General features: G+C 43.0%; 1 long non-coding RNA gene across 1 annotated transcript in view; it reads right to left on the bottom strand.

Moving 5' to 3' along the window:
* The window catches only part of LOC140470889 (uncharacterized), a 1,100,083-nt gene extending 1,077,791 nt beyond the window's left edge, over positions 1 to 22,292 (bottom strand). Inside the window, exon 1 of the long non-coding RNA XR_011956784.1 lies at positions 22,253 to 22,292. This is a non-coding gene — a long non-coding RNA (uncharacterized lncRNA). The remainder of the gene's footprint in view (positions 1 to 22,252) is intronic.
* Between the last annotated feature and the right edge of the window lie 2,817 nt (positions 22,293 to 25,109).

The raw sequence follows: 25,109 nt of genomic DNA on the forward strand, positions 1-25,109 counted from the left end.
GTACAAAATGTCCCAGCAAATTCCAACACGTTGCAATTAGTGACCTAGATCCTCAAATAAAACCAGTCGGAAAATCTGTTTAATTTTGTTGACTGGTGGTTGTTTAAATTAAAAGTGAGGGAAATGGCTTTTTACACTACTAAGGAGGTTCCCAATTTTGTCAAGAAAGTTCAGAAAGACAGAAGCAGGACATTTTTGGAATTGGGTTTAACCAGTGACAAAAGGAAACCAGAAATTATAATGGAGTTGGTCAAGCACTTTGATGTTTCAAAGAAACAGTCGAGTTAGAAAAAACTTAAATTGCAAATATGGCAACTGAAGTTAGAAGAAAAAGAAAGAGATGGAAACAGAGAGAGAAAAAAGAGGAGAGGAAAAAGAAAGAGAATTTGAAATTCAGAAGTTGGGAATTAGACAAGGAAGTTAAATTAACAGGATGGAGATGAAGGGAAAACATCGGGATGTATACAACTATATTAGTACCTTGCCACATTTCGGTGAGAAAAATGTCAAAACCATTTTTAGTTCATTTGAAAAAATGGCTCGGCAGATAGTGTGTCCAGTGAACTTGTGGGTAATGCTCGTTCAGACTAAGCTGGTGGGCACAGCTGGTGAGGTATGTGCAGCGCTGTCAGATGAGGGGTCAAGAGATTATGCAGATGTCAAATTGGCTATTTTGATTGGCTATGAATTGGTACCAGAAGCATATAGACAGAGGTTCATAAAAACAGAGACGGAACCAGGTCAGACTTATGTTAAGTTTGAAAGAATTAACTACAGTCATTTTGATAGATGGGTGCTTGACATAAAAATAGATAAGACCTGTGAGGCTCGAAGGGAGATTATTCTGCTGGGCGTGTTAAAGACTCACTTCCAGAGATGGTAAGAATTCATGTGCGTGAACAGAAAGTTCAACAAGTGAGAAGCGCGGCAGAAATGGCAGGTAAATATGCATTGGTGCATGAGATGAAATTTAGTTTCTGGAGAATTTTCATCCTGTGAGGGATAGAAATTGGGAGAAGGGAAGATCACACATTACAAAGCAAACAGTAGCGCACAATAGTTTATCACAAGTGAAAAAAGTAGCCCAAAGGGGTTGAAAGGAGGTGAAAGGCCTCAGGTGTTCTCAATATAAGGGCGTGGAACACATAAAATGACAGTGCCGATTGTTTAAGGAGGGCACAGGGAAAAGGTGGTGTCACTGCAGTAAGCTGGAACACACAGTGATTGTCGTTGAAGGAAGGCACTTTGGGGAAAGATGTGGCAGAAGAGGCGAGGCCCAGTGGCATTTGTGAAACTGGTAAAGGAGACCCCAAGTAGAGCTGAGGAGCTGCAGGAGTGTGCACAGCCGGGGCAGGGTCTGGGTATGGAGTCGGTACCTGATCTCTGAAATAATTCCCCTCTGTAGATAAAGTTTACTCAGAAAGAACGGAGGGAGAAGGACAAGAAGTTATAATTTTGTGAGATACGGGATCTGCTCAGTTTCGAATAGTTGAGAAGTGAGACGCCGGAAAAGCACAAAAGATCAGGCAGCATCCAGACAGCAGAACAATCGAATAACAGGCACAAACCCATCGTCAGGAATGTGGTGGGGGGACAATGGGGCTGAAAGATAAATCCGAGGGTAATAGCTGGGCTGGTGGGAGGGTCACTGGGAAGGCGATAAGAATATGTAGATGGGAGTGACAGTGATATGTCAGAGGGGAATGTGGAGTTGGTAGGTGGGAAGGAAGATGACCAGTTAGGGCAGTTCAAGAGGGCAGTGCTAGATTAAATGGTTCAATCTGGGAGAGGTTGGGGGAGGGGAGATTTGGAATTTGGTGAAGTCAACGTTAATGATGGTTCCAGTTTCAGGGTTCTAGTTGTCCTACCACCTATCCACAACACCCTCCTCTCCGACCCATCACCATCACACCCCACCTGCATCTACCTATCGCCTTCAAAGCTATCTTACACCCAGCTGCACCCCCACCCTCCTTTTTATTTCTCAGCCCCCTTCACCCTCCCTTATCTCACCCCCACTTTCCTGATGAAGGATTTATGCCTGAAACGTCAACTCTTCTTCCCCTTGGATGCTACCTGGTTGGCTATGCTTTCCCAGGCCCACACTTTTCAACTCTCATCTCCAGCATCTGCAGCCCTCACTTTCTCTCGGCCTCTAATAGTGAGAGATGAAAATATTTTCACTCATTCTGACATATTAATCAAGATCGTGACAATTTGTGGAATGGGGTTAGAAATTAAGTATTCCCTTGTGTAACATCAGGTTGGAATGCCAAATCAAGGTTGGGGCAGTAACAGTGACAGTGAGTAACAGAGTGTCATTTCCAGGAATACAGTTTATTCTTGTGAACGATTTAGCAGGATCCAAGGTGGGAGTGGCACCCCTTGTGTTGGAGAAGGCAAAAGGAAAACTAGGGAATTGGGGAGTTCAAAGAAAAATACCCAGGATTATTTCCAGACTGTGTAGTAACAAAATTCCACTGTCATAAGTTAGAGCAGGAAGGAAAACCGAAAGAAAAAGCCAAAGGAGTTGATGCTCGATGAACGGACCCCCTGTTTGATGTCACGGTGCAGGAAAAACCTGAACAGGCAGAGGGTCAGGCAGTGGTGTTTACTCCTGAAAGGCTAATGGACTTACAACAGATATATACACACACATTCACACACACATACACATGCACACACACAGAAAAGGAATCAAAATATATTGTCGAACGTTATTAACTTAAAGATAGAATGTTAAAATTAAAATGGAGATTCCGATAGGTTAGTGCAGAAGGGAAATGGGCCAAAGTGCACCAGATTGTTTTAGATGTATCGTACAGTGTTACGGGTAGCTCATAAACTAACTGCAGGGGGTCACCCAGGTGTACAGAAGACTCAGGCAAAGGTACAGAAGCATTTCTAGTGGCCTGGAATGCACAAGGATGTGGTTATTATTTGACATACATGTCAAACATTCTAAATGATAGGTAAGTCACAGGCAGTAATAAAGCCAGCACCTTAGTTACCAATTCCAGCATTCGAAAAACATTTCACGTGAGTTCTGATTAGTTGTGTAGCTCCCCTATCTAAAATAAAAGTTAAAACCAATATTTGCTCGCCATTATGGATGTGTCTACCAGATTTCCAGAAGCAATTCTGTTGTGGAGTGTTAAGGTATAAAGGGAGGTGGAGGAGTTGGTAGCTTTCTTTACTCACTGTGGGCTCCGCAGAGAGATTCAGTCAGACCAAGGGTCTAATTTTACCCCTCAGCTGTTTAAGGAAGTTATGGAAAGCTTAGGCATACAGCAGTTTAAATCAAGAGCCTCCCATCCTGAATCCCAGGGAGCCTTGGAAAGTTAACATCAGACGCTGAAGACCATATTAACAGTGTAATGTTAGGATTACCGGAATGATTGGAATGAAGGTGTCTCATTGAATTGTTTGCCATTGTACAAAAATTATTTGCCCCAAAAAAATCTCCTCAGTTGACTTCCTTTGAGTTAATATTTGAAGTGAGAGGTCCTTTGGAATTAATTGAATATAAATTGACATGACCGAAGTCAGTGATCTCGCACTCGGATTATGTATGTGAGGTGAGGGAGAGATTAGATGGAGTAGGTGAGTTAGCTAAGCAGCACCTGAAGGGCTCAGTATAGAATGAAGCACGTGGCAGATAAAAACTCGGAAATTTTGATGATTTCCTGTGGGGATGACATATTAGTATTGCCACCAGTGATAGGAATTCCCATCAAAGCCAGGTTTAGTGACTCAGGAACAGAGTTACGGTCAGATGAAGAAATTATGCAGTTTATCTGTATGATGTAGTGACCTTTAGCAAGTGATTGAAAGCTCACATGTTACAGTTGGCAGAGCATGTTGAACGATTGCAAGAAGCAAACTTGGTAATAAACTTAAAGAAAACAGAATTCACGAAGGCAGAGGTGACGTTCTTGGGACATTACATTGGACATGGAAGGTTGACCCCATGGAACACAAAGACGAAGGGCTTTGAGGAAATTCCACGATCATCCTTGAAGAAAGAGATGCTTCAATTTTTGGAACTGAGTGGATTCTATCGGAAGTTTGTTCCAAACTTCAGCAGCGTATTGGCACCACTGATGGACCTAGTAAAGAAGGAAACAGGATTATGGTGGACAGAACAATGCCAGAAGGCATTTGATAAATTTAAAGCAGGATTAATCACCGCACCAGTTTTAGCTATACCAAATATTTTGAAACCCTTTGAAAATTCTATTTGCTTCTAGGGATATAGGGCTTGGAGATGTATTGATACAGAAAGGTTATGATGGATTTGAATGGCTAATTGGCTACTTGTCGCTAAAACGCAATATGCACCAGAAAGAAAAATACAACATTCTCCATTATTGAAAAAGAATGATTAAGTTTTGCACTGACCTGACAATATTTTAATGTTTATGTGACAAATAAATTGTCGGAGATGGTTGTGGATAACGACAAAACTCTCACGTTTTTTGGAATATTTAAAGACCAGAATATGAGAGTATTTCATTGGAGTCTCATCACAATGACTTTAAACTTACAAAATGTACATGCTGTGGGTCCTAAAATGTGATAGCAGATGTGTTATCGCGGATTTAACGGAAAAAGTTTAGATAAGATTTGACTAATTCCAGTTTAAATAGGTGTACAAAATTAATATGAATGACATAACTGAGATTAATACTTTTGTATTTCATAATAATGGGATTAAGAATTAGAGGAAAAGAAACGAAGCCATCTTTTCATTCTGATGGTTTTTTTTTTCTGAAGGAGGGAGGTGTTATGAAGCCGAAAGCATGTCAGGTCACTTTAAGATAGGACGGGTTTTGTTGAATAGAAAGTACAGCACAGATGCCAGCTAAATGTCAGGCTGTTCCATATGTCACAATTAGCTGGGAAATGGATACGTGAGTTTTGGTTGCTGTTTTGACAACAATGCAAATACAACCAAAGAGTTTAAATAATGGTCAGGATACCAGAAGCCAACGGAACTTGAATATTATTGTTTGGACACCTGGAAAGCAATCAAATTATGAGAATTGTTGTATCATGGGGAGTATATAAACCCAGCATTTGAACACTAGAGGGAGAGCTACTGCCATCCAACAGCAGAGTAACTGCTGTAGAGCAGCAGTGCTAACTGGCCATCCCAAACACTCTCGATCAAAGATACATGTTCATGTGAACCTACTTGCAATAAAAAAATGACCCAGGGAGATCAGCAGCTGGAAGAGTGAACACAGTGGGGAAGATGGAGACTGTGTGGTCTTGAGATTGTAATGTTTAATATGTGGGCTGTTGGAACAGAATATTTTTACAGTGTTGGAGTCAGATAGTAAGTAGCTAAGAAAAGAGGCGCTTGTATTTGTGAATAGTTGTTGTTTAGTGTTCACTATTAAAGTTAAGAAACTAACTTGTTAATTTTTGTTTAAATAATGGAATGTAGGAGATCTGTGTCGCTCATATTTTAACAGATTACAAGGTGAGGCGAGCTTTTCTGGGTGTTTGGTTTTAATTAACAGAGGGGTTTCGACTCTACCTTGTAAATGTCCATCCATGCTAACTCCAATTCCCTGCAGTTGTCCCATATCCTTCCAGTCCTTTCCTATCAACATATTTATCCAAATTCTTTTGAAATGTTGTTAATGTATCTCCTTCAATCACACCTGCGGGCAGCTCATCCACACATCAGCCTTTGTGTAAAGAAGTGGCCCCTCAAGTTCCCTGTTATTCCTTCCCCTTTAACCTTAAACTGATCCTCTCTCGTCCTCGATTGTCTAAACCTTGGAAAAAGACTGAGATCATTAACCCCACCATCATGATCTTATTCAGCTCTATAAGGACTCCCTCAGTCTCCTACATGCTAAAGAAAAGGTCCTAGCTTGTATAACCTCTCCCAATAACTCAGACCATTGGGTCCTGGCAACGTCTTTGTAAATTTCTTCTGCATTCCTTCTAATTTAATAGCATCCTCCCTATAACAACGTGACAAAACTGAACACAATACTCCAAGTGCGGACTTACCAAAGTCCCGTGTAACTGCAACATAAATTCCCAACTTCTATACTCAATGTCTTACCTGATGAAGGCCAATGTGCCAAAAGCCTTCTTCACTGCCCTGTCTACCTGTGACTCCACTCTCAGAGAACCATGCACCTGAACTCCAAGGTCTCTCTGCCCACTACACCCTTGAAGATCCTCCCATTCACCATGAGTCTCCTAACTTGATTTGAGTTCCCAAAATGTAAGATATCACGCATCGATATTAAATTCCATTTGCCATTTCTCGGCCCACTTCCCCATCTGATTCAGGTCCTGCTGCAATTTCTGATAAACTTCCTCACTGACTATGCTCCCACTTACTTTAGTGTCATCTGCAAACTTACTAATCATACCTTGTACATTCTCAACCAATTCATAGATAACAGACAGCAATGGACCCATCCTCCAGTCTGACAAGCATCCTTCCACTAAACCCTCTGATTTCTACCATCAAACCAACTGTGTATCCAATTGGCCAGTTCCCCCAGCATTCCACGTGATGTCCCCTCCCAGAGCAGCCTGCCGTGTGGGACCTTATCAAAGGCCTTACTGAAATCCATAGAGACTATGTCTACCGCTCTGTCCTTATCAACCTTCCTGGTCACTTCATCAAAGAACTCTAACAAATTTGGGAAGCATGATCTCCCACTCACAAATTTATTCTGACTGCTCCGAATCAAACCCTGTGTAAGTAATGGGTGCAGACAATGGTATGCTGTCCTTCATTGTAAGATGATTCGAGTACATAAGTAAAGCCAGCTTCCTGCTGTTGTAGAGCCTTGCTGAGAGAGCATTTGGGGCACTCTGTACAGATTTGATCTCCTTTGTAAGGAATGATCTCCTTACCACAGACACGGGTTGTGGTAACATGAGGATAGAGAAAAGAAGTTGAGTGTTGAATCTTAGAGCTGTGAGAGACGAAGAAATGGTGACGCTGAAACAGGAAGAGTTGCAGCGATCACTTATTTCCAAAAGACACATTGATACGGTGAGAAATTCCATACTTTACCCAGGATTGATTGGTGTGATTTATTGTCACGTGTATCTCAGTACAGGGAAACACTTTGTTTATGAGCAGTGGAGGCAGATCATAGTAAGCATGGCCAGACAGATCATAGGGTGGAAATAGACTTGGACAGAGTAAGGCATACAGGTTACACTGAACAGGACAAACATGCGACAAGATCAACATGAACAAGATCAGCATTATTTGAACTTAGAGAGTCCATTCATCAGTCTAACGTGACTTTCCTAATAGTTTATATGCCTTTACTAACTCTCCCCATGTTATTGTGCAGTCGGCGAGTGAACCCTGTACTGAACGTCAGGTTGCTCACAATCCCCAACAGCAGCCACAATACCTTCCATCTGAAACAGGTAGCCATTCCCATCAGCTTCCGCCCTACATAGAGAACACCAGGCTGCTTTCTCAGAGATGTTAGGTGCCTTCTTGAGACTTCACACAAGACATATGGCTTCCTTGCTCACGACTAGAAAAACACGTTAAAGTCCCACGTGTGTATCATGAGCAACAGAGCCACGAGGAACAACGTGGAGCAGTCTGTCTGTGCAGCCTCTGCTCCACTTGTTCATCATGTCAGAGCATCAATCTGGAGACACTGAAGACTGCCGATGCTGGAGATCAGAGTAGAGCATCAATTGCTGGAAAAGCACAGCGGGTCAGGCAGCATCCGAGAAGCAGGAAAATCGACGTTTCGGGGATAAGACATTCATCAGGAATCAGCATCAATTATCTCATTCTGCCCCTGTGTAAGTGCATTGAAGTGGGAATGGCCTCCTACTGTTCCTGTGTAAGCGACTCAAGGGACTGACTGGCTTCTTCCTTGTCCGATTGGACAGGGCCAAGGGCCTGACTGGGTTACCCCTGGTTCCTGTTTGCCAGCTCGATGTACTGACAAGTGTGATGATGCTGTAGCTTTTCGAGGTTATTTTGTCCTGGTTTCTTTTAAGAGAGTGATTGAACGATCGTTACCAAGCTGGCTAGTTAAGACTCTTGAGTAAACAGCGAGGGAGTCCTTAGGTTTGTTTTAATGCAGCCTGAATGGGTGTGGCCAGCTTTCGCAGATTAGGATCTCTGGGTTTTGGTTTCTCAGTAACATCAGAAACTATTGGGGTCTCCACAGAGTTGGAAGCTTCAGGGAATGTTTCCTGACTGCTACTCTCTCTGAATTTTCTCTTGATGCTGTCTCATTGCATCTGGAACAGACATTTTACATTCCCTTTAAAATAAGAAAACATTAGAGTCTAGGCTATTGCCTTCAAATATTTTCGAGGGGCTCTGGTGTGGTCCATCACACTGGACTCCTTCCCTTCCTGAGTAATAGGCCGGAGGTACTGAGTGGGCTGTCCCTGTTCTACTCCAATAATATCAATGGGCTGAATGGCTTCCTCACATTCCTGTGAAAGCAGTGTGAGGTGCTGAATGAACTCTTGTTTTACTGTGGCAATGTGCAGTGTCAGGCAGTTTGTTACATGAATGTTACCGACACTTTAACAGCACAATCTTGAGTGTTGTCTGGGTCTTGCTGCACATGGGCACAGACCAGTTCAGGAGCTGAGGGGGGCAAAATGTTCTGAACATTGTGGAATCTTCAGTGACAATCCCCACTTCTGAGCTTATGGTGGGGAAGGTGGGGGAGGGGAGACATTGATGAAGGAGCTGAAGCTGTTTGTGAAGGGGAAGCTACCCTGAGGATCTCCCACAGAGGTGACCCAGGACAGAGATGATGAACATCTTCCTTTGTGCCATGTTTGACCCCAAACATTGGAGAGTTTACTCTGATTGCCAGTAAGTTCAGTTTTGTTAAGCTCCTTGATGTCAACAGAAGTCAACCACAGCCTTGATATCGGGGCCATTCATTTTTATCTGAACTGTTGTGTCAACCTCTTTTGTTCATATCAATAAACCATGCTAGAGGAGCAGCAAGTGTTTTCTTCAAACAGGTGGCATTGAATGTCAGGATTTCTCTTCTCAAAAGTGTTGGGGAGTGAGATGACTGAAAGTATTTGAAGAGGAGGTAGATGGATCTTGACCTGTCAGAGAGGTGAGGGCTATGAGGAATTGGGTATGAAAGAGGATTTCAGACCAAGAGCAGATCAGTCATGATCTTAGTGAAGGGCAAGGCAGGCTTGGGAGTGAACGACCTGCCCCTGTTTCTGATGTTCTCCCATTCTGTTATTGGAAAGTTAGTGGGTGTTATTTTCATGAATGCTCTGTTGTTGCATATTGCAGTCAGGGATACCGGAGGATTCTGTGAGCCATCTCTGGGTGAGGTATGGGAGTTGTATTCTCAGTGAACTTAGGTCTAAACATGACCAACACATGGAGCATAAGTTGCAGTTAGGAGAAGCTCTGTGAAGAGAGATGAGGGGCCTCTTTCATGCCTGTGCCTGGATTTTCCAATTACATTTCCCAAATCACCTCAAAGCGTGTGGGACATTTTTTGAAGGGCTGAATGGTCTCCTCTGTTTCTGTGCACCAGTTTATAGCAGTAAGTAGCATCCAACTGCTCCTGTTTAGCAGGTTTGATGGGCTAAATGGAATACAGAAACATGGGAGTGAGGAGCAGGAGTGGGTCATTAGATACTTAGAGTCTTCTCCACCTGGCACTAAGATTGTGGCTGATCAGGTTGGGGTCTCAGCCCCTCTTCCCTGTCTATATCCCATTATGCATGACTCACTTCTCTGTCAAATATTTAACTAATGCAGCTTTCAATCAATGTGAACATAGAGGCACGATAAACTTCCACTGAAGAGAATTCCCTCTTGAAAGGGCCTTTCAGAAATATTCGTCTCACCTCTTATAGAATCAGAGAGTCATGCAGAACGGAAACAGACCCGTATAAGTCAGATCTTTTCACTCCGATCAGACATCAAATCTGATCTCGTCCCATTTGCCAGCATTTGACCAATATCCCTCTTCTTTCAGATACTTTTTAAATGTGCGATTGTAACCGCCTTCACCACTTCCTCTGACAGCACTTTCTGTCCACACCACTCTCTTTGTTAAACATATATCTTCAAGTCCATTCTAAATCAACCCCCCTCGCCTTCAACCTATGCTCTCTTGTTCTGGACTCCCCAATCCTGGAGAGCAGAACGTGGCTGTGCAGAATATCCATGCCCCTGATGGTTTTATAAACCTCTATAATGCCACCCTTCAGCCTCTGACAGTCCAGGGGGAAACACCTCAAACGAACCAGCCTCTCCCTAAAGCTCAAACCTCCAGTCCTGGAACATCTGTGTAAGTCATTTCTGCAGAAAACCGAATTGTACGCAGTATTCTTAAAGTGGCCTCATCAACATCCTGTCACATCTACATGGGAGGTCGGTTATCGTCACTCCAAGCAACTTAATGCTTTCCACTCTTTCAACTTCAGTTCCATTGATGCAGATGGGGGCATGTTCTCCTCATTTCTTTCTGAAGTCATTGATGAATTGGTTAGTTCGGCCGACGTTGAATTAGAGGATGGTCTCAGTGCAGCACATCGCAAAGTCTTCTTTTTCCGTTCTGTATTTTGACTTGCCATCATTACATACCTGCCCTACTATGATGATGTCATCAATGAACACGTAGATGGCATTTGTTCAAAATTTGGCAATACAGTTGTGTGTGTACAGGAGTATAGTATGGGGCTGAGGACACATCCTTTGGGATTTCAGTGTTGAATGTTTTCATGGAAGAGACACCCTTACCTATTTTCACTGATTGTGTACTGTAGGTCAGAAAGCTGAGGATCCAATTTCAGAGGGCGGAGCCGAGACTAAGGTCAGGGAGTTTTGTGATTATTCTGAAGGGAAAAATGGTGTTGAAAGTGAACCTATAGTCAATGAGCAGGAATCTGACGTGGGTATCTTTGTTGTCCAGATGCTCCAGGGATATGCCACCCGCTATGGACCCATTCCACGGGTAGGAAAATTGTAGGGGATCGAGGCAGGCTGGAAGACTGGAACTGATGTGGGCCATGACGAGCTTCTCGAAGCACTTCACTCCCCTCAGTCTCCTGCGCTCTACAGAGATATGTCCCAGCTTCTCCAACCTCTCCCTATGACTCAGACCCTTGAGTCCTGGCAACATCCTTGTAAAGTTTCAGTTTAATACCATCCTTCCGACAGCAAGGTGACCAAAACTGAACACAATGCTGAACTAGGAAATATTTGGAACTGTAAGTTTTACTCTGCTGACAATTATTATGCTGCTGTGATATTGCTTTATTTTTTGTGTTATTCTGAAATCTTATTATTCATTGAATCCTCTGACAGCAACCCCTCGGGTGAATGCTCTCCTGACTGCTTGAATTTGAATCAATCTATTTTGTTTGGACTGATATTTTGAGGCCGCTGTATATCAGAAAACAGGAAGAGATAATGGATGATTGTGCAGTGTGTGTCCTTTACTGGACCAGCTTGTCTCTCCAGACACCTAAAGCTTTTATTGTGGTCAGAGTACCTCAGAATCGTTACATCACAGAAGGAAGCTATTTAGCCCATTGTAGGTCCATGAACATAGACCATTACAGCTCAGCTCCTACAACATCCTTCAGCACTGCCGACAGATCCACCGACCTTACTGTAAATTTACTAACTCATCCTTCTATACACTCATTAAGGTCATTCAAAAGGACAGACAACAGTCACTCTAAAGCAGATCCTTGCAGTATACCCCTAGCAACTAAACTCCAGGATGAACATTCTCCATCAACTACCACCTTCTGTCTGCTTTCAGCGAGCCGATTTGTGATCCAAACGCTAAATCACTCACAATTCCACATCTCCATATTTTCTGGGAGAAAGTAAGGACTGCAGATGTTTGAGATCAGCGTCGAGATTGTGGCGCTGGAAACGCACAGCAGGTCAGGCAACATCCGAGGAGCGAGGAGAAAATGAAGACTGCAGATACGGCAGACCAGAAAACTGATTCCTGATGAAAGGCGTACAAGAGAAACATCAACTTGCATGCATCTTGGACGCTGCCTCATCTGTTCTGCTTTTCCAACACCACACTCTCCATATTTTCTTCAATAGCCTACCATGAGGGACCTTATCAAACGCTTCACTGAAATCCACATGCCTCACTTTACCCTCATCCACCTGTTTGGTCACCTTCTCAATGATCTCGGTAAGATTTGTGAGGTATGACATACCTTTCACAAAACCTTGTTGACTATTCCTAATCAAATGATTCCTTTCTAGATGATGGTAAATCCTATCTCTTATAATCCTTTCCAACACTTTACCCACAACCAAAGTAAGACAGGTATATAATTACCAGGGTTGTCTCTTCTCCATTTGATGAACAAAGGGCCACATTTGTTGTCGTCCAGTCTTCTGGCACTATTCCTGTAGACAATGGCGATGTAAAATTCCGAATATATGATTGCGTATGATTGAAGTCCAAGCTTCTCAGAGAATCCTAGGTTAATTCCCATCTGGCCCAGGGGTCATATCTATTTTCACACTCTCCAGAACTGCTAACATCTCCACGTTACGAAATTCAATCCCGTCTAGTCTAATAGTCTGTATCTCAGTATTGGCCTCGACAGCATTTTCTTTTTCCATTGTGAATACTGATTCAAATATTAATTTACAGCCTGTCCTATCTCCTCAGACTCCACACACAACTTAACACTACTGTCCTTAATTGTCACTAATCTTCATTTGGTCATTTTCTTATTCGTAACGTACTGATAGGAAGCTTGAGGGTTTTCCACAATCCTACTTGCCAAAGACTTCTCATGCTCTCTCCTGGTTATTCTTAGCTCTTTTTAAAAGTCCTTCCAGGCTGAATTGTAACTCTCAAGCATCCGAACTGAGCCCTCACGTTTCATCTTTACATAAGCCTCCTTCTTCCCCTTGACAAGCGATTCAACTGCTTCAGGAAACCACAGCAGCCTCACTTGACCATTTGCTCCTTTCTTGACATGTATGAACTTATCAAGGACACACAGTAGCTGTTGTTTGAAAAAGCTCCACACTTAAATTGTACCCATCCTCTGCAATTTCCTTCCCCATCTTATGCATCCTAAAACCTTTCCTAATCGCATCATAATTGCCTTTCCCCCAGCTATACCTCTTATCCTGCGGTATGCACCTTTCCCTTTCCATTGTTAAGGTAAAGATAACTGAATTGTGGTCCCTATCAACAAAGTGTTCACCTACCGCCAAATCTAACACATGGTCTGGTTCATTACTGAGTACAAAATCCAATTTGGCCTTGGCCTTTGTTGGCCGATCTACATACTGTGTCAGGAAACCATTCTGCACACATTGGAGAAAGACAGACCCATATAATGTAATTGAACTGCAGCATTTCCAGTCAATATTTGGAATGTTTAATTCTTCCATAACAACTACTCTGTTATTTTCGCTCCTATCCAGTATCATCTTTGTAATCCTTTCCTCTACATCTCTGGAACTTTTCAGAGGGCAATAGAGAACTTTCAACAGGGTGACCTCTCCGTTTTTGTTTCTAACCTCTTCCCATACGACCTCAGTAGGTGAGTCCTTATCAAGCATCCTTTCTACCAACGTAACGCTGTCTTTGATTTTCAATGACACCCCGCCGTCCCCCACCCCAACCCCACCCCCGCCGCACTGTTAGAATCTTCCTTTTTCTTATTGAAGCTTCTAAACCCCAGACCCTACAACAACCAGTCCTTTCCCTGCTCTATCCATTTCTCCAAAATGGCCACAGCATCAAGATGTACAACTGGACAATTTGGAAACAGGGAGTGATTGGAGGGATGTTAAACGAGGGTGAGTTGGATAGATCAGAAGACAGCATGAGGGGTGATAGACAGGAACGGACAGAAAATTGAAGTTTTATTTAGAAATTCTCACGGACGGCAAGGTCTTTATCTATTGCCATACCGTTTGAGCATTGTGCGGATACTGGCTGAGGTCCCAGAGCATTTATCGCCAATAATATCACAGAGCTGAGTTCCTGACAGTTAAACAGAGTCCGAAAGGCCGTGTGATTTTTTTTTTCTCTTCAGTGAGAAGGTGATTTAATTTAAATAGACAGGGTGAACAGCAGCAGGAACTGAGAAACCCCTCAATACTGAGATACTGCATCAGAGATTCTCAATGAGGGGGATCACTGACAAAGGGAAATCAGCATCTGAGCTGTGAGCCAAATAATGATTGACAAAGATTACACACCACTTCCGTGGTTTTGTAATACACATTTCACTTTATGAAGCTCAATATAATGAGTGTATCTTATTTCTTTGTACTTTCCATAGTTTAGTATGGGCAGAAAATCATTTTGTCCCCGTATTTTGTGTTCAATAAATAGATTTTACTCCTCAATCCTCACTTTAGATATATCCTTGAATCTGTTCTTCATATGAGTTATAAAGGGTAACATTCCAATATTGTTGACTGGGGAATATTATTGTCCCTCCCTCCAGTCTGAACTGCCATGTCTCACAATTCTCTCTGTTTCCTGTCTCCTCCACAATACCATAATCACACTGTAATTGAAGTCCAGTAAATGACATTTCATCACAGTTCACTAACATCAATAACATCAATAGCACAGGCCTCATCTGCCTCTCTCTGAACCTGGAATAACAATCTGAATTGCATTTGTCACGTTCAATTCTCTGTTAACATATACATGCCATTGGTCTGTTACAACCCCACGTTTCTCAGACACACATTCGCCTCAGACCATGAACTATAAAAATTGTCTCAATGTTTAATTAAAATTATTATGCTTGTTCAATAGTTCCAGGATGTATGTTTCCATTTATAATCAGAGACACGTGTTTACTTTCTGATAACCTTATGGCATTACTCCTGCATCCAAGACAGATTGAATGGTTACACTCAATTGATCTCCCGGCCTCAAGCTTTGTTCCATCAGTCACCCTCACATCGACCATCCAGAAAATGGCAGTTTGAATCATTGTTTTGAATTTGAATAAAACAATATTGAATTGAAAGGCGTTTACTGGAGCTATTTGTTCAGTGACTGTGATCGATGTCAGTCTCCGTGGAACCGAGATGTGTCACTGGAGGGTTTGCCTCTTCTATTAATTAAGGACTCGGTTCAATGTGTTATCCCAGTATTGGCGGGAGCATTAATGACTGGACTAACAGGGATCAGTAGCTCGAGAGACAAGGGGAGCAGAGATCAGAATCAGAGAACCTTAGACTGGAATATTACAACAGACAGGAGTTTATCCTTGGGTCTTTTCTACCTTTCTCAGCCTTGGATATCATTAGCATCACGGATCGAAGATATCCTTTGTAATATACAAGGTGGATACTATCCCATCCTCGTAATAGTTGGTGTTCCTGGTAAGTCATTCCATCTGACCATTAAGCTGAGTCGAACCGAATTGCTGTTCATATTCAAATTTTAAAATTTGGAAGTCATCATTTTCAGATGCAGTCATAAATTTTCTTCCTTACTGATAATAACTAGCAAATTACTATTCACAGCTTACTCAACAATACGTGAGGAGAAACCAGACTGTTCCTAATCTCCATGATCTTTTTTCTTCATTCATATTTACGTTTCTGCATATTCTCCCCATTCACCAATCCTGCCCAAGACCACGATCAGGATATTTCAGTCACCTTCTCAGCCCAAATGCAGCTGCTGAATAATCCATCGTTTGTGCCTTTGGTAAATCCAGATATAACCGTTTCAAGTCCATTCAAACTATGCTTGCGTCACAAAATATTTGCACTTGAGATGGTTAATTTGTTCTCTCCACAGAATCTGTCACATGGACAGACATTGCATGGTGGTCAAGTCATTGACTCATCATCAAGCGGCACAGAATAATGAGACACCTTTGGTGTCTCATGAAGGAAGTTGATGGAATGCAAATGAATTCATCACCACTAGTTTTCCACAGAAGCATATCCGTTTGCCTCATGTCCTTTAGAGAAGGCAATGGGTTATCCTTCCATGTTCAGGTCTCTGTGTGACTGCAAACCCACAGCAATGTGGTTTACTCTTTATTATCCTGTGCAACAGCTCAATCAGCCACTCAGTTCAAGATCAGCATAACATGCTGGCCTGACCAGGGTTGCACACATCCCGTGAGAACAGAACAAAAGGAAAGATAGCTCCCTTTCTCTGCCTGATTTCCATTCTCCTGCAAGTCATTTCCATTCAGGTAGGTGACCATTCCCTATTTCAAATGAATTCTTTCTGATTGAGTCTCCCTCTGAACGTGATATACATCCACATTGACACCTCTGGTGATGACTGACGCACAGATGTAAGAAACTTCAAAATTCCACATCATTCGCAGTGCAGAGAGAAGGAATGGCTTTTTATACCACCGGAAAGAAGCTGAGACAGTTAAGTGAGGGAACAGAATTATTGTGATCAACCCTAGAGTGTTGTTGAGATAATATTTGAAGTATTGTGCACAGATTTTCTCTCCTCTATAAGGAATAATCCTCTTGGCAGAAAGAGAATAAAGGAGTTTCACTAGACTAATTATTGGGATGATTATACCATCGGGAGTGCATGAGGATTAATCTGTTGCGCTTTGTAGAAGAAGAGTTGATTTCATTGAAACTCAAGGTGATGGACAGTCACTCATTATGTTCCAAACAGAACTAATACGGTGATAAATTCCATGTTTTTTTACTTGGTTTACATGATTCTCGATTGCTTAAAATACTCTGAGAACGTTCCTCTCACTCCATACCACTCCCCATTTCGATTGAGAGAGAGAGCCAATCTTTAACTAAACTCTTACAACATTAATATAGTGCATTTGGAGTGTGATCATACATAGAACTTCACATTATTCACTATCGCGACAGGAGCCACAATACCTTCATTCTAAAACAGATAACCATTCCCACCAGCTTCTGACCCCCACGGAGAACATGGATCTGTCTTCTTGGAGATGGAAGATGCCTTCTTGAGGCTTGGCACAAAATATTTGTCTTCCTTCCTCACTGCCGGTAATACACTTTAAAGAATCATTTGTTCCACAGGCAATGGAGCCACGAGGAACATTGTGAGCAGTCTATGAGTGCAGTCTCTGCTCCATTCATTTTCCAGGTTGGAGCATCAATGACACCCTCCTATTCCTGTGTAAGTGTCTCGAAGGGTGAATGGTCTCCTCCTGGTTCCACAGAACAGGTTTAGGGGTCTTACTGGAATCTGCCTGTTCCTGTTTAACAGCTCAATGTACTGACCAGACCCCTGCACTTCTGTGCAACAGGCAGGAGGATTGAATGGGCTGTCCTTATTCTTGTTCAGTCATTTCGATGGGCTGAATGGTTTCCACATATCCGGGTGTAACCAGCTTGAGGTGTTGAATGAGCTCCTCTTTTAACTGTGGAAATGTGCATTGCCTGACCGTTCTGATACATGAATGTTACCGACACTTTCAGAGAACAAACGTGAATGTTGTTTGGGTCTTGCTGAATATGGACACAGACCGGTTCAGGAGCTGAGTGGGGACAAAATGTTCTGAATATTGCGTGATCTTCAGTGATCACTCCGCTTCTGATTTTGCGATATATGGATGGTGCCGGGAATGGGGGCACATAGACATTGACGAAGGAGCTGAAGATGTTTGTGCTGAGGAAGTTAATCTCAGGATCTCCAGAAGAGATGTCCCGGGACTGACAGGATTGTAGGCCACCGAGCACAAACATCTTCCTTTGTGCTCTGAAAGACCCCAACCAGTGAGGAGGTTAGACCTGATTCTCATTAAGTTCAGACAAGGAGGTGGTCCAGATGACATCCTCAGTCAACTACTGCCTTGATATCAAGGCCATTCACTCTTTCCTGAGCCCCTGTGTTCACCTCTTGTTCATATCAATAGGTGACGGTGTATGTGTAGAGTGTGTTTTCCTCTCACAGAGGGTAATCAATGTCAGGAATTATCTGGACTAGAGAGTTAGGGGAGTTACATCACTGAAAGTATTTAAAGAGGTGGTACATGAATCGTTGACCTGTCGGAGAGCTGAGGAGTGTGAAGAACTGGGCATTAAGGAGGAGTTAATGCTAACAGGAGATCAGCCATGATCATATACAATGGCTTGACCGTCCGAATGACTTATTCCTGTTCCTTATGTTTTCATTTTCTGTAATTTCAAAGTAAATGGCTGTAATTTTCCTGGATGTGCTGTTATTGTATGTTGTAATCAGAGAGAGTAAAGCACTTTTGTGAGTGATGTATGGAGCTTTATTCATAACGAATCTTCGTCTAGACCAAGACCAACAAATGAAGCACAAGTTGCAGAGAGGGGGCACTCTGTAAAAAGACCAGAGACGTCTTTCAAAACCAGCCTGGATTTCCAAATAACATTTTCCAATCCGTACCAATCTGAGTGTGACAGCTGTGAGTAATTAAATTAAATCCTGTGTCACTATGGACCAGGGATCTGCAACAAGTGGCCCCATCTGCACCTTGCAGGAGCTGTATGAGGCTGAATGCACCATAGTAACACGGGACTGTGGAGCAAGAGTGGGTCATCAGACACTTTGTCACGGCTCTACCATGCACTATGATCTGATTAAGGTCTCAGCAGCACTTTTCTGTCAGTACCATTTCCCTACATTCATTTGTCTTTCAAATGTCTTACATAGACAATTTTGAACAAATGGAAATATCCAGACATCACAATCTTCTGTGGAAGGGAATTTACACCTTAACAACCCTTTGAGAATCTCTTCTTTGTGTTCTGACCAATGTTGGAGGGTCACTCATGTTTTTTCCCACTCCTCTATTGGTGAAAGTAAATTTTAAATGTAACCAGTTGAGTGTTGTGTCCAATGATATAGGTATCGGACTGGGTAATTGAGACACCGAAAATCTGAGAAACAGAAAGTTGAACTGTTAACAAATGGTAAAATGATAGAGTGTCTCAAATATTTTTCTGACTTTGAAGTTATTCTGCTCACACAAATGTCTGGGAATGCGGATTTCCTCCCGGAACAGTTGGATTTGGTTGAATTCCCTTTGCTTCTAGCTGTACAGAGATTCCTATGAATCCTCATCAGGAATCCTCCACGAATGGCAAAGATGACTCAGGATTTTTCTGCTCTTACACCTTGTTTTCAGGCAGAACAAAGTAAGAGAGAGAGAGAGAGAGACCAATTGGCTGCTGCTTCGAAAGCAAGTAATATTTTTCTCCGTCTCTGTGTGGAAACATACAAGAATGTCAACTGAACCTCAAACTGAACCTCCTGTGCACTCTCCATGTACATTCTCTGGAATGGATGATAATAGACTGTATATTGTATGCAGCATCATTGCTGTTGTTGTGCACAGTAAATTCATTAGCAAAAGAAAATAATGTGCCCGTTTTATGATTTGAAGAGATGCTTATATGCAACTGCGTAATTCTTAAAAATGGGTTTATATTTTCATAATATTTGTGTTAAACATAGAACATAGAACATAGAACAATACAGCACAGAACAGGCCCTTCGGCCCACGATGTTGTGCCGAACTTCTATCCTAGATTAAGCACCCATCCATGTACCTATCCAAATGCCGCTTAAAGGTCGCCAATGAATCTGACTCTACCACTCCCTCGGGCAGCGCATTCCATGCCCCCACCACTCTCTGGGTAAAGAACCCACCCCTGACATCTCCCCTATACCTTCCACCCTTCACCTTAAATTTATGTCCCCTTGTAACACTCTGTTGTACCCGGGGAAAAAAGTTTCTGACTGTCTACTCTATCTATTCCGCTGATCATCTTATAAACCTCTATCAAGTCACCCCTCATCCTTCGCCGTTCCAACGAGAAAAGGCCGAGAACTCTCAACCTATCCTCGTACGATCTACTCTCCATTCCAGGCAACATCCTGGTAAATCTTCTCTGCACCCTCTCCAAAGCTTCCACATCTTTCCTAAAGTGAGGCGACCAGAACTGCACACAGTCCTCCAAATGTGGCCTAACCAAAGTCCTGTACAGCTGCAACATCACCTCACGACTCTTGAATTCAATCCCTCTGCTAATGAACGATAATACTCCATAGGCCTTCTTACAAACTCTATCCACCTGAGTGGCAACCTTCAAAGATCTATGTACATAGACCCCAAGATCCCTCTGTTCCTCCACCTGACCAAGAACCCTACCATTAACCCTGTATTCCGCATTCTTATTTGTTCTTCCAAAATGGACAACCTCACACTTGGCAGGGTTGAACTCCATCTGCCACTCCTCAGCCCAGCTCTGCATCCTATCTAAGTCCCTCTGCAGCCGACAACAGCCCTCCTCACTGTCCACAACTCCACCTATCTTTGTATCATCTGCAAATTTACTGATCCACCCTTCGACTCCCTCCTCTAAGTCATTAATAAAAATTACAAACAGCAGAGGACCCAGAACTGATCCCTGCGGAACTCCACTTGTAACTGGACTCCATGCTGAATATTTACCATCTACCACCACTCTCTGACTTCTACCGGTTAGCCAGTTTTCTATCCAATTGGCCAAATTTCCCTCTATCCCATGCCTCCTGACTTTCCGCATAAGCCTACCATGGGGAACCTTATCAAATGCCTTACTAAAATCCATGTACACTACATCCACTGCTCTACCCTCATCCACATGCTTGGTCACCTCCTCGAAGAATTCAATAAGACTTGTAAGGCAAGACCTACCCTTCACAAATCCATGCTGGCTGTCCCTAATCAAGCAGTGTCTTTCCAGATACTCGTAAATCCTATCCCTCAGTACCCTTTCCATTACCTTGCCTGCCACAGAAGTAAGACTAACTGGCCCGTAATTCCCGGGGTTATCCCTATTCCCTTTTTTGAACAGGGGCACAACATTCGCTACTCTCCAGTCCCCTGGTACCACCCCAGTTGCCAGTGAAGACGAGAAGATCATTGCCAACGGTACTGCAATTTCCTCTCTTGCTTCCCACATAATCCTAGGATATATCCCGTCAGGCCCGGGGGACTTGTCTATCCTCAAGTTGTTCAAAATGTCCAACACATCTTCCTTCCTAACAGGTATCTCTTCTAGCTTATCAGTCCGTTTCACACTCTCCTCTTCAACAATACGGTCCCTCTCGTTCGTAAATACTGAAGAGAAGTACTTGTTCAAGACCTCTCCTATCTCTTCCGACTCAATACACAGTCTCCCACCACTGTCCTTGATCGGACCTACCCTCGTTCTCGTCATTCTCAGGTTTCTCACATATGCATAGAATGCCTTGGGGTTATCCTTGATCCTATCCGCCAGGGATTTTTCATGCCCTCTCTTAGCTCTCCTAATCCCTTTCTTCAGGTCCCTTCTGGCTATCCTGTATCCCTCCACTGCTCTGTCTGAACCTTGTTTCCTCAACCTTATGTAAGCCTCCTTCTTCCTCTTTACTAGACATTCAACCTCCCTCGTCAACCAAGGCTCCCTCACACGACCATTTCTTTCCTGCCTGATCGGTACATACATATCAAGGACACGTCGTATCTGCTCCTTGAAAAAGTCCCACATTTCCACCACATCCTTCCCTAACAGCCTATGCTCCCAACGTATGCTCCTCAAATCCTGTCTTACAGCATCGTAATTTCCCTTCCCCCAATTGTAAAATCTACCTTGTTGTGCGCACCTATCTCTCTCCATAACCAAGGTGAAAGTCACAGAATTGTGGTCGCCATCACCAAAATGTTCACCCACTAACAAGCCCACCACTTGTCCCGGTTCGTTACCGAGTACCAAATCCAATATGGCCTCCCCTCTGGTTGGACAATCTACATACTGCTTTAGAAAAGCTTCCTGGACACACTGCACAAACACCGCCCCATCCAATCTACTTGATCTAAAGAGCTTCCAATCAATATTTGGGAAGTTGAAGTCGCCCATGACTACGACCCTGTGGCTTCTGCACCTTTCCAAAATCTGTTTCCCAATCTGTTTCTCCACATCTCTGCTGCTATTGGGGGGCCTATAATAAACACCCAACAAGGTGACTGCACCTTTCCTATTTCTGACTTCAGCCCATACTACCTCCAGAGGCAGATCCCCCTCAAACTTCCTTTCTGCAGCCGTTATACCATTTCTAATTAGCAATGCCACCCCCCCCCCTCCTTTTTTACCACCCTCCCTAATCTTACTGAAACATCTGTAACCAGGAACCTCCAACAGCCATTCCTGTCCCTCATCTATCCATGTTTCCGTGATGGCCACAACATCGTAGTCCCAGGTACCGATCCACGCCTTAAGTTCACCCACCTTATTTCTGATACTCCTTGCATTGAAGTATACGCACTTGAGCCCATCTCTGTGTTAATACCAATGTATCTCATTCAAAAAATTATTATCTTCTTAACTTCTTAATTATTATCTTTAGTCTTCTTAACAAGAGAAAATATATCCAGCTGAAAGACTTCTCTGAAAATCGTGGTTCAGTAAGATTTCTCATCTAAGATCTAAAAAATAATCCCCGATAACAAAAGGCCTTCATTTCAGGAATGAGTAAAGGGAAGCATCTTTGAACATATTTGAAAGGAATTGTATCCTTTTTTTTCGTTTAGAGGATCAGAACTGCACCCAGAGCATCTGATGTGGTCTCAGCAATGCCCTGTACAGATACAGTGAAATATTCCTAATTAAACCCAATACCCGTTGCCACAAACAGCATCATTCCACTTACCTTCCGAATCACTTGCTGCATCTGCAGACAGTCTTCATATGATTCATGTACCAAGAATATGAAAAACATCTGCATCACAGAGTTCTACAATCTCTCTCCATTTAAATTGTTCCCGACTGCAATAAACAACTCACATTATATTATTTCTGCTGAGGGTATGCTCACTAACCTTCCCTGTCTACATCATAATGCAGATTCACTCCCTCCATTTGAAGATCTATTGAATGATCATTTTGGTGTACAAGGTAGTTCAGCTTTGATCCATTCAGTCCCTTCATCCAGATATTTTACATAGTTTATCGATCATTGATGACCCTACAGTGATCGCTGAGTCAAGACTAATTACAGTTTTGTTTAAAAAGGTCATATATCTCTACTGTCTATTTCCTGTGAGTGACAACATCCCTGTTGCTGTGCAACAGTTCAGGCGGGTTGAATGGCCTCGTCCTGGGCTGTGTAATGTACTCAACGAGCTGAATTACTTCATCCTATATTCCTGTGTAATTCCTTAGAGGGGCAGAATGGTCTCCTCCCGTCTCATTGTAACGATCCAGTCTGGCTGAATGGGATGGTCCACTACCGTGTAATCGCACTGAGGGGTGGATTGAGGGAACAACATATGTGGTAGGGAGAGCAGTATATCTCTGTAACGGCCGGGAGCGTGAATTGAGGGAACAGCACATGGGATAGGGGCAGCAGTATATTCCTGCAACGGCCGGGAGGGTGGAGTGAGGGAACAATATATTGGAAAGGGGCAGCAGTTGGCCATTTAGCGGCATCATTCAGAATACTCATGGCTGATCCGAGTGTGTCTGACCATCCGTTTCCTGTCTGTTCCTAATAAACATTGACTCTCCTGTCCAGCAAAGATCAGTCAAGCTCAAACTAAAATACCTTAATTAGCCAAGTCTTCACTGCTCCCTGAGGATGAGGACACCACAGATAGCACAACAGTAAAGGGAAAGGGACTCCTTCTTTCATTGTGGGACACTTTTTTTATAAACTGTGTTAATCTCATACCAAATCATTGCCCCTTTTCGGATATAGTGGTACGATAACTAGGAATAGACATTAAACATTCTGCCCTCCAATCTTTTCCCACATTACCACTGACTGTTTCCAATCAAATATGCTGCTGCTGCTGTCTCAGGAAGAGAATACCTGATCGAGAACACCACACAAGCATTAAAAAAGGAGCAGAATTAGACCATTTGGCCCATGAGTCTGATATACCATTCAGTCATTTCTGGTATGATCCTCAACATCATACTCCAATGTTCTCCCTAGAATCCTTGATCTCTTTATAAATCAAAAACATATTTACTTGTGTCCTAATTGCACTCGCGTCTGTCTTAATGTGTATTTATGTGTGTGTGTCCATGTGCTTGTTACTTTTGTATTTACGTGACTATGTCTGTCAATCTTTGAATCAGCCTGTGTGTTTCTATCTGTGTTTGTGTCTATTTGTGTGTGACTGTTTATGTCTTGGTGTGCTTCTCTGTGTGTGCATGCTTATCTCCTTGTATGCATTGTGTATGTTAGTATATTGGGGTATTTCCCAATACGTCTGTGTAGTTCAATGCCTGCATCTCTGTGCAATGGGGCATCTGTTCTTCTGCGAGTGAGAGAGATGAGGTTGTAATGACTGTTGGTTTGAATTGAGAATTGCCCTTTACTGAACACTGCTCCTTATTCGGTTGGTGGGAAGTGGATGTTTCAGAATCTCCACACAAGGCCTCCTGGACCTCTCCAGAGCTCTCCAGGATCCTCCCCACATATCAGGGTAGGGGTATGAGGGAACGGATATCCGGCACTCCACCACCCGGCGTGGCCCAATCTGTCCTATTCCAGGCTGTTTCTTGTGGAATGGGAGAAAGGGAGGGAATGAGTGAGGGTGGGAGTGAATGGCTCTGATGTTAGTGCTGGACTAGGTGAGGTGTGACATGGTGAGGTGGCCGGAGGGAGTCTGTCCATAGTGTTGTATCCATGTAGTGCAATTAGTGTGCGGGGCTATTGCATCAGGGACAGAAAATCTGGGGGAGGGAAGTGTTGAATTCAACAGTGAGTGTGATCATGCTTGAGCCTTATTGGAGTTAGAGTGTGAGCCTTGGTCGAGGGTCGGTGCTATAAGAGACATACAGTGAGTGTGAGGGAGCAGTGAGAATATACGGTGACACTTATCCTGACAGAGCGGAATGGATAATGATGCTTGGCCTGTATTGCTGGGCATGTCTGTAGATCATCTCAGCATCGAGGTGAGCCTCCCCTAATGTCTTATCCAAGTTTATCACTAATAACGACACAGGCTCTGTCCCTCAGATCCAACAGAATGAGTTTGAGTGGGTCTTACAAATAGCAAGGAGAAAGAAACTTGTGTTATATATCTGAACCAAAACTGTCGCACAAATATTTTGCATCATATGCTCTGGAAATTAT

This window comes from Chiloscyllium punctatum, chromosome 52 (genome assembly GCF_047496795.1).
Source record: "Chiloscyllium punctatum isolate Juve2018m chromosome 52, sChiPun1.3, whole genome shotgun sequence".
In the NCBI taxonomy this organism is placed as follows: Eukaryota; Metazoa; Chordata; class Chondrichthyes; order Orectolobiformes; family Hemiscylliidae; genus Chiloscyllium; species Chiloscyllium punctatum.